This window comes from Dendropsophus ebraccatus, chromosome 2 (genome assembly GCF_027789765.1).
Source record: "Dendropsophus ebraccatus isolate aDenEbr1 chromosome 2, aDenEbr1.pat, whole genome shotgun sequence".
Classification (NCBI taxonomy): domain Eukaryota; kingdom Metazoa; phylum Chordata; class Amphibia; order Anura; family Hylidae; genus Dendropsophus; species Dendropsophus ebraccatus.
Genome location: NC_091455.1, coordinates 191834334 through 191851750, shown reverse-complemented (window position 1 = coordinate 191851750; position 17417 = coordinate 191834334). Strand labels below are relative to the sequence as shown.

The 17417-nt window shown below is 42.9% G+C and overlaps 1 long non-coding RNA gene across 1 annotated transcript in view; it reads right to left on the bottom strand.

The window, feature by feature from the left end:
* LOC138784821 (uncharacterized) overlaps positions 1 to 17417 on the bottom strand; it is a 36718-nt gene that overhangs the window by 18028 nt on the left and 1273 nt on the right. Inside the window, exon 2 of the long non-coding RNA XR_011361952.1 lies at positions 6402 to 6494. This is a non-coding gene — a long non-coding RNA (uncharacterized lncRNA). The remainder of the gene's footprint in view (positions 1 to 6401; positions 6495 to 17417) is intronic.

Genomic DNA, 17417 nt, shown 5'->3' with positions numbered 1-17417 from the left:
CATCACTCCATTGCTATGTTTCATTTCGCGTTTTTGTTTTCCCGTCATTCCACTGATGGCTGGTGGTACATTATTCTAGTTCCAGCCCTTTGGGTGTGTTTTTTTTTTTTAAAGGTCCATCAATTGTTTGCAAAATAATGTCTATAAATAATTGTCATGAACATTAATTTGATGTCCACGGAAATAATGTCCATTATTCAATACACTATGGAGGACATTTATCAAACCTATGGCCGGGGCGTATGCCAGGGAGAAGGCGCAGATTTACCCCTTCTCCCATGCATACGCCTGCCATATCCCCTGCTCGCAAAGGTGGGCAAAGAGGGCTTGGGGGGGGGGGGGGGGGGGCGTAGTGCCTCATTTATCATGATTTACTGCTGCTCACAGACGTAAATCATGATACAAATCTACACCTGCTGGAGGATGCTCCTCTCTTTTCCTGTAAAGCATGTTTATACAGGTGAATTTTATGGTGAGTGCCGCCGAATACAACTTTTCTTTGTTTAATCGGAGAACCCCATCAACCACAATTGATTTCCTTAGTCCTCGCTGCTTGGCTGCTTTTAGCATTAGGATCTGTAATCTGTGACTACAGTTTACAGTGGATATAAAACATTTACTAAATGGTTTTTGTCATGTGCATCAAGTTTGAGATGTGCATGAATGTTCTCCCTTGGTTTACTTATGTTTACCCAGTTTCTATTTTTTTCCCTGAAAAACATCAAAAACATACGGGTTGTATTGGGAAATGAAGGGGCCTATACACGTTTAATAACTTTTGGCTAAAAGATCATTGGAATAAAGTGTTGGCTAAGAGTTATCTCTCCTGGCCTCCCTATACACATATTCTCTATATAGAAGGGGGGTAAGCTGCAGCTATATTGTTCTGGCCCTAGATTATCACTTTAAGAATGAAAGTTGGGGACTGAAAATTCATCATGCTCGACTCGACTTCTCTTCACCATCATCATCATATGAAACTGGAGAGACAGGAAGCCAGTACTGTTGGCCGAACCTGGTGGAATGGTAGGTTTGACCATCTTTAGTATTAAAGGGGTTGTCCAGCGGAATTTTTTTTTTTTTTCAAATCAACTGGTATCAGAAAGTTATATGGATTTTTAATTTATTTCTATTAAAAAATCTCAAGTCTTCCTACACCTATTAGCTCCTGTATGTCATGCAGGAAATGTTGTTTTACTTTCAGTCTGACACAGTGCTCTCTGCTGACATCTCTGGCCGAGACAGGATCTCGGTTTTCTATGAATCCTCATAGAAAACCTCTCCTGCTCTGTACAGTTCCTGTCTCGGCCAGAGATGTCAGCAGAGAGCACTGTGTCAGACTGAAAATAAAACAACATTTCCTGCATGACATACAGGAGCTAATAAGTATAGGAAAACTTGAGATTTTTTAATAGAAGTAAATTACAAATCTATATAACTTTTTTAAACCAGTGACTTGAAAGAAAAAGATTTTCGCTGGACAACCCCTTTAACTGTATGGCCAATTGAACAAAGCCTTATAGCGCTATCAGGTGTACACAACTAGGATCCATACAGTACAGTAACAAAAAGTTATAATTTCTAATTTTCTAGCATGGTCACGAACACAAGTACCGTTCCTTTTCATTTCTTAATAAATAAGTTTTAAGTGCACATTATAAAACCGGCGGTGAACACTGGCAGCATTTGTGACTATGGGTTGGCAGTGTTACAGTTGTAATACCAAGAGTTTCTTCCAATAAAGAAACAATAAGAAAAAAAAATGGATTTTTTTTCCTTTTACCATAGTCTATTTCCAGCCAATGTTGGGAACAAATAAAAATCATTTTGCCCACTTCTTCTCTGTCAGTAATAACTCCCTCTGGTTTGCCTGCAGGTATCAAGCTGCTTAAATCACCCATGCTAATTACTTGGCAGAGAATACTAGAAAGCTAGAAATGTAATTAAGCACAGATTAATTAAAATTCAAATACTGAGCAAAAAAATATTGAAACATTTTGGTTATTCAGTTTGCAGCCCATAGAAAAGTTCCGTCATTCAACTTGCACAATGCAGTTTCTAATACAGTCAACATTATATATATATATATATATATATATATATATATATATATATATATATATATATATAAAAATCTCATTTTTTGTAATTACTGTATTTTTCGCTTTATAAGACGCACCTGATGATAAGACGCACCAAGGTTTTAGGGCAGGGAAAAAAAAAATAGCTGTTCGGTGCCATACTACACAATGAAGGGAGTTTGTCTCCATTCATTGTGTTGCGGTGATGATATTTAACTGCAGCTCAGCATCCATTCAAGTGAATAGGAACTAAACTGCATTTACAGCTGTATATTGCTTTGGGCAAAATGTTTTTTTTTTTTCTAAAACACGTCTATATCCAATATGGCGCTGGCCAGGAAACTACATTTCCCAGCATGCAATGCTTCTCGCTGCTTGCTGGGACCTGTAGTTCAACAGAAGTTCTGGGACATGATACATTCTGATGTGGATATATAGCAGCTTACTGGGATCTGTAGTTCTACACAATATATCATGTCCCAGAATTTCTGTAGAACTACAGGTCCCAGCAAGCTGCTATCCATCCATATCAGAAACTCTGTGACCTCATATATTGTGATGAGGATGGATAGCAGCTTGCTGGGACCTTCTACAGAAGTTCTGGGACCTGATATATTGTGTAGAACTATCCATCCATATCAGAAACTCTGTGACCTCATATATTGTGATGAGGATGGATAGCAGCTTGCTGGGACCAGCAAGCTGCTATCCATCCACATCACAATATATCAGGTCACAGATGTGGATGGATAGGTAGACAATCGGACCGGGTGAGTGGGCGGACGGACGGAAGAACAGGTGAGTGGACAGGTGAGTGGACGGGTGAGTGGACGGGTGAGAGCACGGGCGGGAGGTCGGGTGAGCGCACAGGTGAGAGGACGGGTGAGCGCATGGGCGGGAGGACGGGTGAGCGCACGGGTGAGAGGATAAGTGAGCGGACAGGCGGGAGGACGGATGAGCGCACAGGCGGGAGGAGTGGGGTCGGATGGAGATTATTGTGCCAGTGAGGGAGAGCAGCGGTGGCAGTGGCGGGCGGGCCGGGGGGGAGAAGGGCTGTTAGCAGCAGCTGCAGCAGCGACGGGGGGAGAGTCCACAGCGGCATGCCAGCATTTGGGCCCGGCATGTTCGCTTTATAAGACGCACTGAGTTTTTCCCCCCACTTTCTGGTTTCGCAGTGTACTTTATGAAAAAATTCAGCTTGTCATTGCAAAGTACTATTAGTGGCGCAAAAAATAAGGGCTCATGTGGGTTTCTAGGTGAAAAAATGCAAGTGCTATGGCCTTTTAAGCAAAAGGAGGAAATAACTAAAACGCAAAAATTGAAATTGGCCGGGTCCTCTAAGGGTTAACTTCCCCTGATGTTTCTATTCCATCCTTAGCTGTTCTAAGGTGGTTGTGCAACCTTCAATATCAGAGGAGGTGACAAGAGGACATTAGGCAATAGGATTATCAATAGAACTTATTGTTTTACATTCAACTATTGCCTTCTCCTCCTTTGAGCATGTCCAAGTGTATGTTATATATCGAAATAGACATATTAAAGGCTAAATGTTTAATGTATGTTGTTTGTCTTTCTATTAATTTTTTTTTTATCCTTACATTATGATTTGTAATTATGAAGAAGAAAGTTGCAAATGGAAAGCACAAAAGAGTATAAAAACATCTTATCTAACCATAGTCCACATGCATAGTAAATGTTAAATGACATATTGTACCAGAAAACCTTATATGAATACGGCAAACATAGTAAATCCTTTGTTGCATTGTATCTGCTGCCTTTGTTATATCAGTTTTCTTATCGGTTTCTACAATTTTTCTAATTTGCCTTAATAAATGAGAAGTCAAATGAATGGCTATCACTGCGTCGGAGTTCTGCAAAGTTCAGATCAGACAGCTTTACTTTGAAGGATCATTGCATTGAATAAAGCAAATCCATGGATGTCTGACACATTTGGACTAAGTTCACACTACGTGATTTTTCGGTTGTCATTGCTGACGGCCATCAAAAAGACATCCGATATTTGCTAATGACGGCTGTCTATAATAATCATGATCATTATAGACGGCCGTCACTTGCAAATATCGGATGTCTTTTTGACGGCTGTTGGCAATGACGCCTGAGAAATCACATCGTGTGAACTTAGCCAGTAGCCCTGTTATACATTTTAGATTTTAATTTGCACCACTGTGTACTGTAGGTAAGCTTTCCTCTTTACCCTTCCATTTAGTTTGATACATTTATGTCCAAGCTATTATATGATTTGATTCCAATTCCTTGAACCAACCTATGGGGTTAATGCAGTTTTATATAACATTTCCTTAAAAGAATTTTTTTTAACCCCTTCACATCAGGCCCACGGCTATCTATGTCCCTACTGCCGATGTCCCATGCAGTGGGAATGTGTATAAATGTTCCTGGCATAAAAAGTTTTAAAGGAGAAATCCGGGGAAAATTTTTATTAAAGTATTGTATTGCCCCCTCAAAAGTTATACAAATCACCAATGTACACTTATTATGGGAAATGCTTATAAATAGAGATGAGCAAACCGGGTTCGGGTTCGAGTCGATCCGAACATTCGGTATTTGATTAGCTGAGGCTGCTGAACTTGGATAAAGCTCTAAGGTTGTCTGGAAAACATGGATACAGCCAATGACTATATCCATGTTTTCCACATATCCTTAGGGCTTTATCCAAGTTCAGCAGCCACCGCTAATCAAATGCTGAAAGTTCGGGTTCGGATCGACTCGAGCATGATTGAGGTTCGCTCATCTCTACTTAAAAAGTGCTTTTTTTCCCAGCACTTAGTACTGCATCAAGGCTTCACTTCCTGGATAACATGGTGATGTCACGACCAAACTCCCAGAGCTGTGCGGGCTGTGGCTGCTGGAGAGGATGATGGCAGGGGGACACTGAGGGACACAGGGTACTGGAGGGACACTGAGCATCCCTCTGCCATCATCCTCTCCAGCAGCCACAGCCCGCACAACTCTGGGAGTCGGGTCATGACATCACCATGTTATCCAGGAAGTGACATCAGCATGTTATCCAGGAAGTGACATCACCATGTTATCCAGGAAGTGAAGACTTGATGCAGTAGTAAGTGCAGGGAGAAAAGCACTTTATAAGCATTTCCCGTAATAAGTGTATATTGGGGATTTGTATAACTTTTGGCATACTGGTACATCATGAGCCCTTAAGTGGTTAAAATAACTTCCCCCAATAAAAGTTTAAATTCTTGCCCATTATACAAATGAAAATGTGTAGTAGAAAACTAAAAAAGATAAATTATATTAGATATTGTAGCGTGCAGAATTGTCTGATTTATTTAAATATAACAACTTAATTGCAGCACAGTTATCAGTGTACTGTAAATGTAAAGAAGAAAAAAAGCCTACCAAGATATAGCTAAAGTTTTAAAAATTGTATATCAGACCTTTTTTTTTTCTAAAACCGATCAAAAATTTCCATTTACACCAATATGATACCAATAAAAACAATAGATCATGGCACAAAAAATGTCACCCCCAACCAGCCATATAAGTGGAAAAATAATGGCTCTCAGAAGGCGAGGAGGAGAACACTACCTTAGTGTGACCTAGACATTCATGCGTTATGACCTTTGGTCATAAAGCGGTTAAATTCCCCCCCCCACCAAAAAATAAAAATAAATCAAACAAAAAACAAACTACTATCTATCTGTATATATATATATATATATATATATATATATATATTTGGTATTGCCACATCCATAAAGTAAGAAATACTGTATTTTGTCAATCCACCTAAAAGAAACAGAAGACAATAAAAAAAGTCATGTGTATCCCAAAATAGTACCAATAAAATGTTCCTGTAAAAATCAGCCCTCACATGGTGTAAATGTAAAATGCAGTAATGACAAAATCACATTTTTTCCATAAAAATTAACCAATACGTTATATCTATATCTATCTATCTATCTATCTATCTATCTATCTATCTATCTATCTAACAAATAAAACAATGATGGAAACATTAAAAAAACAATTGCCTTTTCTAAATAATTAAAAACAAATTCTGGTTCTGTTTGATGGACCCTCCCGAGCAGTGACAAAGGACTTTTAGTGCTCTCATGGCTCCATGCCCCCTCCATGGTGCACAGAAATTTCTCATCCTCTTAATTTCAGAAGTCAGAACCAGGACTAAGCCACTTGAAAGCAGTACATGCACATGTAGTTCTTCCTTAGTTGCCAAGCCAATCACAGCACAGTACAATACTCCGTCTTTATAGCTATGGCATGACATAGTGCTGGTGAGATGATAAGAAAGATTTGATTTACCTTTGTGGATTTTCTTCAGCAGGAAGTAGCTTTCTTAGGCTCTTTCTTCTGCACATATCACATGTAAAGCTTCCTCTACTTTGTCCTGGGTCTCTGACAACAAGCAGACGACAGAAGGTTGCAAAAAGTCAGACACCTAATGACAAGGGCTATTTTTCTGGAGTAAGAACTATCGTTTAGCAAACTATGTGATTTACAAATACAGTGGTACCTTGGTTTAAGAGTAACTTGGTTTAAGAGCATTTTGGTTTAAGAGCTCACAGTTTTTCAAAATTGTGAAATGGTTTAAGAGCATTGCTTTGGTTTAAGAGCTCCCTGTACTGGGTGGGAGGAGGAGTGGGGGAGGGGTATGGTTTGGATAGCGGGGTGTACAGCACTGTACTCTGACCCAGGAAGTCTCCCTCACCTTCCGAATCATAGCAGATCCACTTCAGGCTGGGGCTTACATCAGGGGACAGGACTGTGGAGGTAATCTCTTCATAGCTGTAACCCCTCTCTCCCCAGAGAGTGCTGCATGTGCATGTGCCCACATCTGTCCTGCTCATTCCTTCATGCCCCCTGCAGTCTCTGTCATCCCTTGTGTTTCCCATCCTCTCCATTACTGTACAGTAACTTATAATATCACATATTCTGCTGTTTCTGAATGTTTGTTTAATCTGTTTTACAAGTTATTCAGAATAATAAATTATTTTTGGGGTGTGGAACCAATTGTTTGCATTTCTATGATTTCTTATGGGAAAATTTGCTTTGGTTTAAGAGTGGATTAGGATTACATGCACGGTCCTGGAACGAATTATGCTCGTAATCCAAGGCACCACTGTATGTTGATAATTACATACACTATCAAATGAAAGGAAAATGTTTGAAATGACAGCGCCCATTTAGGGCCCAGAATATATTTTGGTTAGGGATGAGCGAACCGAACCGTTACGAACCAGATTCGTTACGAACTTTGCAAAAAGTTTGGTTCGGTACCGAACCGAACTTTCAAAAAGTTCATGACGAAGTTCGTTAAAATCGCAACGGCGTCGCAAAACTGTACTTTAATCAGAGAATAGAACAGGCTACAAGAGATTATTACTCCTATAATCCTTTGTATCCTGTTATTATGTGAATATCAAGATGTGTGACGTCACTCCAGGAACAGGAAGTGCCTGAGCATCCATGCTCTTTCTCATTGTGTGTCTAGACTGCAGAGAGAGAGGAGGTGTACGTTAGGCAGTGAGGGAAAACACATAGATTACATATCCAAACAACTGGATAAGTACAGGGAGAGATAGAATAGGAGTATATGTGAAGGTACCCATAGGGTGAGGTTTTTTGGGAGTGACAAAAGCGAGAGTGGGAGGTCACTCCCATACCCCATCAGGGGTTTTTCCCCTACCCACTTTAAAAGATATGTCCAGGCAGTCAATAACTTTCTGTACCCTTACTTGACCCAGAAACGTATTAATTGACCGGATTTATCCTTTAAGCCAGCTGGTGACAGCACTTAAAAAACACAAAAGCATACATCCATTGTATTGGACGCTACACCCGGTTAGGACATCAAACTGGTGTTAAGAAAAAAAAAAATATATATATATGTGTATCGCCAACAGCCATAGGCCCAGATTCAACAGGTTTGACACCAGAGTAGTTGCGTCAATTTGTAAAGCAAGTGCCAGTGAGGTGTCAATTTAATGAAAATTGGACACGTATTTTTGGATAATGGAACTGGGGTAAAGCCTTCTTGAATCTGTAACTTTTAAAATGTCCTTTCTTCACCTCATGGATTCTGAGGGTGACATGCTCTGTCTATTTTACCGTATCCGTATCCTGCTAGAATAGGTGTAATGTTAGAGAGGGTGTTTTTTAACGTTGACTGTCCTGTGCTGAACTCTACATTAACATGTTGTCATGTTTGATTTTTACACACATGCATATCCTTATCTTCAAACTTTAGTTGTCTGTACTAGGTCCTTCTGGGTCCAAAAGAATACTACTCCTACTTATGCCCCCACAGTCAATTGTCTATTTGGAAACATACTGGGTGGAAACTGCCTTCTCAACTTGCCTGTTTGTAACAATACTAGCCTGAGAGCCATCAACTGCTGCCTTCTCCTGGTCCTCAAGTGGTCTGTTTTAAATAATACTGACATGGAATCAGTCAAATGCTGCCTCCTCCTCCTCAAGTAGCCGCTCCTCAATAATACTGGACTGGAATTGATCAACTGCTGCCTCCTCCAGCTGCTCAAGTAGTCTTTTTTTAATTATACTGGGCTGGAATAGATCAACTGCTGCCTCCTCGTCCTCAATTAGCCTCTCCTCCATAATCCTGGCCTGGAATAGATAAACTGCTGCTGCCTCCTCCTCAAGTAGCCTCTCCTCGATAATACTGGCCTGGAATCAATCAACCGCTGCCTCCTCCTGCTGCTCAAGTAGTCTGTTTTTAATTATACTGGCCTGTAATCGATCAACTACTGACTCATCCTCCTCAAGTAGCCACTCCTCGATTATACTGGCCTGTAATCAATCAACTGCTGCCTCATCCTCCTCAAGTAGCCTCTCCTCAATAATACTGGCTTGTAATTGATAAACTGCTGCCTCATCCTTCTCAAGTAGCCTCTCCTCAATAATCCTGGCCTGGAATAGATAAACTGCTACTGCCTCATCCTCAAGTAGCCTCTCCTCCATAATACTGGCCTGGAATCAATCAACTGCTGCCTCCTCCTGCTCTTCTAGTAGTCTCTTTTTAATTATACTGGCCTGTAATTGATCAACTGCTGCCTTATCCTTCTCAAGTAGCCTCTCATCGATTATACTGGCCTGGAATCAATCAACTGCTACCTCCTCCTGCTCTTCTAGTAGTCTCTTTTTAATTATAGTGGCCTGTAATCGATCAAATGCTGCCTCATCCTCCTCAAGTAGCCTCTCCTCGATAATACTGGCCTGTAATCAATCAACTGCTGCCTCCTCCTCATATAGCCTCTACTCGATAATACTGGCCTGGAATCGATCAACTGCTGCCTGCTCCTCATCAAGTAGCCTCTCCTTGATAATACTGGCCTGGAATCGATCAACTGCTGCCTCCTGCTCCTGAAGTAGTCTGTTTTTAATTATACTGGCCTGTAATCGATCAACTGCTGCCTCATCCTCCTCAAGTAGTCTCTCCTCGATTATAATGGCCTGTAATCAATCAACTGCTGCCTCATCCTCCTCAAGTAGCCTCTCCTCAATAATACTGGCCTGTAATTGATAAACTGCTGCCTCATCCTTCTCAAGTAGCCTCTCCTCAATAATACTGGCCTGTAATCGATCAAATGCTGCCTCATCCTCGTCAAGTAGCCTCTCCTCGATAATACTGGCCTGGAATCAATCAACTGCTGCCTCCTCCTGCTCTTCTAGTAGTCTCTTTTTAATTATACTGGCCTGTAATCGATCAACTGCTTCCTTATCCTTCTCAAGTAGCCGCTCCTCAATAATACTGGACTGGAATTGATCAACTGCTGCCTCCTCCATCTGCTCAAGTAGTCTTTTTTAATTATACTGGGCTGGAATAGATCAACTGCTGCCTCTTTGTCCTCAATTAGCCTCTCCTCCATAATCCTGGCCTGGAATAGATAAACTGCTGCTGCCTCCTCCTCAAGTAGCCTCTCCTCGATAATACTGGCCTGGAATCAATCAACCGCTGCCTCCTCCTGCTGCTCAAGTAGTCTGTTTTTAATTATACTGGCCTGTAATCGATCAACTGCTGCCTCATCCTCCTCAAGTAGCCTCTCCTCAATAATACTGGCCTGTAATCGATCAACTGCTGCCTCATCCTCCTCAAGTAGCCTCTCCTCGATTATACTGGCCTGGAATCAATCAACTGCTGCCTCCTCCTGCTCTTCTAGTAGTCTCTTTTTAATTATACTAGCCTATAATCGATCAATTGCTGCCTTATCCTCCTCAAGTAGCCTCTCCTCGATAATACTGGCCTGGAATCAATTAACTGCTGCCTCCTCCTCATATAGCCTCTCCTCGATAATACTGGCCTGGAATCGATCAACTGCTGCCTGCTTCTCATCAAGTAGCCTCTCCTTGATAATACTGGCCTGGAATCGATCAACTGCTGCCTCCTGCTCCTGAAGTAGTCTGTTTTTAATTATACTGGCCTGTAATCGATCAACTGCTGCCTCATCCTCCTCAAGTAGTCTCTCTTCGATTATAATGGCCTGTAATCAATCAACTGCTGCCTCATCCTCCTCAAGTAGCCTCTCCTCAATAATACTGGCCTGTAATTGATAAACTGCTGCCTCATCCTTCTCAAGTAGCCTCTCCTCAATAATACTGGCCTGTAATCGATCAAATGCTGCCTCATCCTCGTCAAGTAGCCTCTCCTCGATAATACTGGCCTGGAATCAATCAACTGCTGCCTCCTCCTGCTCTTCTAGTAGTCTCTTTTTAATTATACTGGCCTGTAATCGATCAACTGCTTCCTTATCCTTCTCAAGTAGCCGCTCCTCAATAATACTGGACTGGAATTGATCAACTGCTGCCTCCTCCATCTGCTCAAGTAGTCTTTTTAATTATACTGGGCTGGAATAGATCAACTGCTGCCTCCTCGTCCTCAATTAGCCTCTCCTCCATAATCCTGGCCTGGAATAGATAAACTGCTGCTGCCTCCTCCTCAAGTAGCCTCTCCTCGATAATACTGGCCTGGAATCAATCAACCGCTGCCTCCTCCTGCTGCTCAAGTAGTCTGTTTTTAATTATACTGGCCTGTAATCGATCAACTACTGACTCATCCTCCTCAAGTAGCCACTCCTCGATTATACTGGCCTGTAATCAATCAACTGCTGCCTCATCCTCCTCAAGTAGCCTCTCCTCAATAATACTGGCTTGTAATTGATAAACTGCTGCCTCATCCTTCTCAAGTAGCCTCTCCTCAATAATCCTGGCCTGGAATAGATAAACTGCTACTGCCTCATCCTCAAGTAGCCTCTCCTCCATAATACTGGCCTGGAATCAATCAACTGCTGCCTCCTCCTGCTCTTCTAGTAGTCTCTTTTTAATTATACTGGCCTGTAATTGATCAACTGCTGCCTTATCCTTCTCAAGTAGCCTCTCATCGATTATACTGGCCTGGAATCAATCAACTGCTACCTCCTCCTGCTCTTCTAGTAGTCTCTTTTTAATTATAGTGGCCTGTAATCGATCAAATGCTGCCTCATCCTCCTCAAGTAGCCTCTCATCGATAATACTGGCCTGGAATCAATCAACTGCTGCCTCCTCCTCATATAGCCTCTACTCGATAATACTGGCCTGGAATCGATCAACTGCTGCCTGCTCCTCATCAAGTAGCCTCTCCTTGATAATACTGGCCTGGAATCGATCAACTGCTGCCTCCTGCTCCTGAAGTAGTCTGTTTTTAATTATACTGGCCTGTAATCGATCAACTGCTGCCTCATCCTCCTCAAGTAGTCTCTCCTCGATTATAATGGCCTGTAATCAATCAACTGCTGCCTCATCCTCCTCAAGTAGCCTCTCCTCAATAATACTGGCCTGTAATTGATAAACTGCTGCCTCATCCTTCTCAAGTAGCCTCTCCTCAATAATACTGGCCTGTAATCGATCAAATGCTGCCTCATCCTCGTCAAGTAGCCTCTCCTCGATAATACTGGCCTGGAATCAATCAACTGCTGCCTCCTCCTGCTCTTCTAGTAGTCTCTTTTTAATTATACTGGCCTGTAATCGATCAACTGCTTCCTTATCCTTCTCAAGTAGCCGCTCCTCAATAATACTGGACTGGAATTGATCAACTGCTGCCTCCTCCATCTGCTCAAGTAGTCTTTTTTAATTATACTGGGCTGGAATAGATCAACTGCTGCCTCTTTGTCCTCAATTAGCCTCTCCTCCATAATCCTGGCCTGGAATAGATAAACTGCTGCTGCCTCCTCCTCAAGTAGCCTCTCCTCGATAATACTGGCCTGGAATCAATCAACCGCTGCCTCCTCCTGCTGCTCAAGTAGTCTGTTTTTAATTATACTGGCCTGTAATCGATCAACTACTGACTCATCCTCCTCAAGTAGCCACTCCTCGATTATACTGGCCTGTAATCAATCAACTGCTGCCTCATCCTCCTCAAGTAGCCTCTCCTCAATAATACTGGCTTGTAATTGATAAACTGCTGCCTCATCCTTCTCAAGTAGCCTCTCCTCAATAATCCTGGCCTGGAATAGATAAACTGCTACTGCCTCATCCTCAAGTAGCCTCTCCTCCATAATACTGGCCTGGAATCAATCAACTGCTGCCTCCTCCTGCTCTTCTAGTAGTCTCTTTTTAATTATACTGGCCTGTAATTGATCAACTGCTGCCTTATCCTTCTCAAGTAGCCTCTCATCGATTATACTGGCCTGGAATCAATCAACTGCTACCTCCTCCTGCTCTTCTAGTAGTCTCTTTTTAATTATAGTGGCCTGTAATCGATCAAATGCTGCCTCATCCTCCTCAAGTAGCCTCTCATCGATAATACTGGCCTGGAATCAATCAACTGCTGCCTCCTCCTCATATAGCCTCTACTCGATAATACTGGCCTGGAATCGATCAACTGCTGCCTGCTCCTCATCAAGTAGCCTCTCCTTGATAATACTGGCCTGGAATCGATCAACTGCTGCCTCCTGCTCCTGAAGTAGTCTGTTTTTAATTATACTGGCCTGTAATCGATCAACTGCTGCCTCATCCTCCTCAAGTAGTCTCTCCTCGATTATAATGGCCTGTAATCAATCAACTGCTGCCTCATCCTCCTCAAGTAGCCTCTCCTCAATAATACTGGCCTGTAATTGATAAACTGCTGCCTCATCCTTCTCAAGTAGCCTCTCCTCAATAATACTGGCCTGTAATCGATCAAATGCTGCCTCATCCTCGTCAAGTAGCCTCTCCTCGATAATACTGGCCTGGAATCAATCAACTGCTGCCTCCTCCTGCTCTTCTAGTAGTCTCTTTTTAATTATACTGGCCTGTAATCGATCAACTGCTTCCTTATCCTTCTCAAGTAGCCGCTCCTCAATAATACTGGACTGGAATTGATCAACTGCTGCCTCCTCCATCTGCTCAAGTAGTCTTTTTTAATTATACTGGGCTGGAATAGATCAACTGCTGCCTCTTTGTCCTCAATTAGCCTCTCCTCCATAATCCTGGCCTGGAATAGATAAACTGCTGCTGCCTCCTCCTCAAGTAGCCTCTCCTCGATAATACTGGCCTGGAATCAATCAACCGCTGCCTCCTCCTGCTGCTCAAGTAGTCTGTTTTTAATTATACTGGCCTGTAATCGATCAACTGCTGCCTCATCCTCCTCAAGTAGCCTCTCCTCAATAATACTGGCCTGTAATCGATCAACTGCTGCCTCATCCTCCTCAAGTAGCCTCTCCTCGATTATACTGGCCTGGAATCAATCAACTGCTGCCTCCTCCTGCTCTTCTAGTAGTCTCTTTTTAATTATACTAGCCTATAATCGATCAATTGCTGCCTTATCCTCCTCAAGTAGCCTCTCCTCGATAATACTGGCCTGGAATCAATTAACTGCTGCCTCCTCCTCATATAGCCTCTCCTCGATAATACTGGCCTGGAATCGATCAACTGCTGCCTGCTTCTCATCAAGTAGCCTCTCCTTGATAATACTGGCCTGGAATCGATCAACTGCTGCCTCCTGCTCCTGAAGTAGTCTGTTTTTAATTATACTGGCCTGTAATCGATCAACTGCTGCCTCATCCTCCTCAAGTAGTCTCTCTTCGATTATAATGGCCTGTAATCAATCAACTGCTGCCTCATCCTCCTCAAGTAGCCTCTCCTCAATAATACTGGCCTGTAATTGATAAACTGCTGCCTCATCCTTCTCAAGTAGCCTCTCCTCAATAATACTGGCCTGTAATCGATCAAATGCTGCCTCATCCTCGTCAAGTAGCCTCTCCTCGATAATACTGGCCTGGAATCAATCAACTGCTGCCTCCTCCTGCTCTTCTAGTAGTCTCTTTTTAATTATACTGGCCTGTAATCGATCAACTGCTTCCTTATCCTTCTCAAGTAGCCGCTCCTCAATAATACTGGACTGGAATTGATCAACTGCTGCCTCCTCCATCTGCTCAAGTAGTCTTTTTTAATTATACTGGGCTGGAATAGATCAACTGCTGCCTCCTCGTCCTCAATTAGCCTCTCCTCCATAATCCTGGCCTGGAATAGATAAACTGCTGCTGCCTCCTCCTCAAGTAGCCTCTCCTCGATAATACTGGCCTGGAATCAATCAACCGCTGCCTCCTCCTGCTGCTCAAGTAGTCTGTTTTTAATTATACTGGCCTGTAATCGATCAACTACTGACTCATCCTCCTCAAGTAGCCACTCCTCGATTATACTGGCCTGTAATCAATCAACTGCTGCCTCATCCTCCTCAAGTAGCCTCTCCTCAATAATACTGGCTTGTAATTGATAAACTGCTGCCTCATCCTTCTCAAGTAGCCTCTCCTCAATAATCCTGGCCTGGAATAGATAAACTGCTACTGCCTCATCCTCAAGTAGCCTCTCCTCCATAATACTGGCCTGGAATCAATCAACTGCTGCCTCCTCCTGCTCTTCTAGTAGTCTCTTTTTAATTATACTGGCCTGTAATTGATCAACTGCTGCCTTATCCTTCTCAAGTAGCCTCTCATCGATTATACTGGCCTGGAATCAATCAACTGCTACCTCCTCCTGCTCTTCTAGTAGTCTCTTTTTAATTATAGTGGCCTGTAATCGATCAAATGCTGCCTCATCCTCCTCAAGTAGCCTCTCATCGATAATACTGGCCTGGAATCAATCAACTGCTGCCTCCTCCTCATATAGCCTCTACTCGATAATACTGGCCTGGAATCGATCAACTGCTGCCTGCTCCTCATCAAGTAGCCTCTCCTTGATAATACTGGCCTGGAATCGATCAACTGCTGCCTCCTGCTCCTGAAGTAGTCTGTTTTTAATTATACTGGCCTGTAATCGATCAACTGCTGCCTCATCCTCCTCAAGTAGTCTCTCCTCGATTATAATGGCCTGTAATCAATCAACTGCTGCCTCATCCTCCTCAAGTAGCCTCTCCTCAATAATACTGGCCTGTAATTGATAAACTGCTGCCTCATCCTTCTCAAGTAGCCTCTCCTCAATAATACTGGCCTGTAATCGATCAAATGCTGCCTCATCCTCGTCAAGTAGCCTCTCCTCGATAATACTGGCCTGGAATCAATCAACTGCTGCCTCCTCCTGCTCTTCTAGTAGTCTCTTTTTAATTATACTGGCCTGTAATCGATCAACTGCTTCCTTATCCTTCTCAAGTAGCCGCTCCTCAATAATACTGGACTGGAATTGATCAACTGCTGCCTCCTCCATCTGCTCAAGTAGTCTTTTTTAATTATACTGGGCTGGAATAGATCAACTGCTGCCTCTTTGTCCTCAATTAGCCTCTCCTCCATAATCCTGGCCTGGAATAGATAAACTGCTGCTGCCTCCTCCTCAAGTAGCCTCTCCTCGATAATACTGGCCTGGAATCAATCAACCGCTGCCTCCTCCTGCTGCTCAAGTAGTCTGTTTTTAATTATACTGGCCTGTAATCGATCAACTGCTGCCTCATCCTCCTCAAGTAGCCTCTCCTCGATTATACTGGCCTGTAATCAATCAACTGCTGCCTCATCCTCCTCAAGAAGCCTCTCCTCAATAATACTGGCCTGTAATCGATCAACTGCTGCCTCATCCTCCTCAAGTAGCCTCTCCTCGATTATACTGGCCTGGAATCAATCAACTGCTGCCTCCTCCTGCTCTTCTAGTAGTCTCTTTTTAATTATACTAGCCTATAATCGATCAATTGCTGCCTTATCCTCCTCAAGTAGCCTCTCCTCGATAATACTGGCCTGGAATCAATTAACTGCTGCCTCCTCCTCATATAGCCTCTCCTCGATAATACTGGCCTGGAATCGATCAACTGCTGCCTGCTTCTCATCAAGTAGCCTCTCCTTGATAATACTGGCCTGGAATCGATCAACTGCTGCCTCCTGCTCCTGAAGTAGTCTGTTTTTAATTATACTGGCCTGTAATCGATCAACTGCTGCCTCATCCTCCTCAAGTAGTCTCTCTTCGATTATAATGGCCTGTAATCAATCAACTGCTGCCTCATCCTCCTCAAGTAGCCTCTCCTCAATAATACTGGCCTGTAATTGATAAACTGCTGCCTCATCCTTCTCAAGTAGCCTCTCCTCAATAATACTGGCCTGTAATCGATCAAATGCTGCCTCATCCTCGTCAAGTAGCCTCTCCTCGATAATACTGGCCTGGAATCAATCAACTGCTGCCTCCTCCTGCTCTTCTAGTAGTCTCTTTTTAATTATACTGGCCTGTAATCGATCAACTGCTTCCTTATCCTTCTCAAGTAGCCGCTCCTCAATAATACTGGACTGGAATTGATCAACTGCTGCCTCCTCCATCTGCTCAAGTAGTCTTTTTTAATTATACTGGGCTGGAATAGATCAACTGCTGCCTCCTCGTCCTCAATTAGCCTCTCCTCCATAATCCTGGCCTGGAATAGATAAACTGCTGCTGCCTCCTCCTCAAGTAGCCTCTCCTCGATAATACTGGCCTGGAATCAATCAACCGCTGCCTCCTCCTGCTGCTCAAGTAGTCTGTTTTTAATTATACTGGCCTGTAATCGATCAACTGCTGCCTCATCCTCCTCAAGTAGCCTCTCCTCGATTATACTGGCCTGTAATCAATCAACTGCTGCCTCATCCTCCTCAAGTAGCCTCTCCTCAATAATACTGGCCTGTAATCGATCAACTGCTGCCTCATCCTCCTCAAGTAGCCTCTCCTCGATTATACTGGCCTGGAATCAATCAACTGCTGCCTCCTCCTGCTCTTCTAGTAGTCTCTTTTTAATTATACTGGCCTATAATTGATCAATTGCTGCCTTATCCTCCTCAAGTAGCCTCTCCTCGATAATACTGGCCTGGAATCAATTAACTGCTGCCTCCTCCTCATATAGCCTCT